Genomic DNA, 870 nt, shown 5'->3' on the forward strand with positions numbered 1-870 from the left:
AGTAGCGGAGAGGCTGAGGCGGAGCCCGGTCTGTGGGGTGTCTCGGGTGGGCTGTAACTCCACGTTTGCCCCGGCTGCCTTCCCTTATTAACCCTTCTTCATAAATCGCCGTCCTTTCCCTGCGCGGCTCCTGCCCCGCGGGTGCCGATGCTCCGGAGGAAGGGGTACCGGGGGGGGACGGGACGATGACGGCCGGCGACATGTGACAGTCGGCAACCGCGGGGGCGGAAGGCGTTTTGGCCCCCGGTGACGGGGGAGCGGGTGCTGCCCCTCCAGCCGATGCGTTTCGGTTGGGAATGAAGGGCCGAGGCCGTTCCCGGCTCGGACGGAGCCCGGCCTGGCCCCGCTCCCCGACGGCCGCCCCTTCGCGGAGCTGCGCGGAGCATCCCGCGCAAAGGCCTGGCCGGCGAGGCGCCCCGGCGGGTCCATTTCCAGGGCGGAACCTGTGAATAAAGCGAAAAGCGTTGCTTATTGTGCTCGTATTAATTCCCTCCCTCCTTTCCTTCCCCTCGGAGCTAATTAAATTCCCTCCCGGGAGCCGGTCCCGCCGCGCCACGCACACAGCCCAGGGGGTGGTTTCACCGGTTTATTATTTCACATTAAAGTTTAGATACAATCGAAATCCTCGTACGCACCTGTTAATAAAAGTAGTAATCTCTTTGAGTACTGCAAAAAATTATAGCATTTACATCTTTAAAAGACTGTAAACAAAATAATACTAGCAAATAAATAATACTAGCATCGAAGTGTACATTGTCAGGTATTTTTTTGACGGCCGTATAAAATGCGATCTGGTTTATAGAATATAATACAGATAAATGCTATAAATAAGAAGGGGAGAGAAGAGTCGGCGGGAAACTTCCTAGAGAC

This window comes from Calidris pugnax, unplaced genomic scaffold, assembly GCF_001431845.1.
Source record: "Calidris pugnax isolate Ruff unplaced genomic scaffold, ASM143184v1 scaffold28, whole genome shotgun sequence".
NCBI lineage: Eukaryota > Metazoa > Chordata > Aves > Charadriiformes > Scolopacidae > Calidris > Calidris pugnax.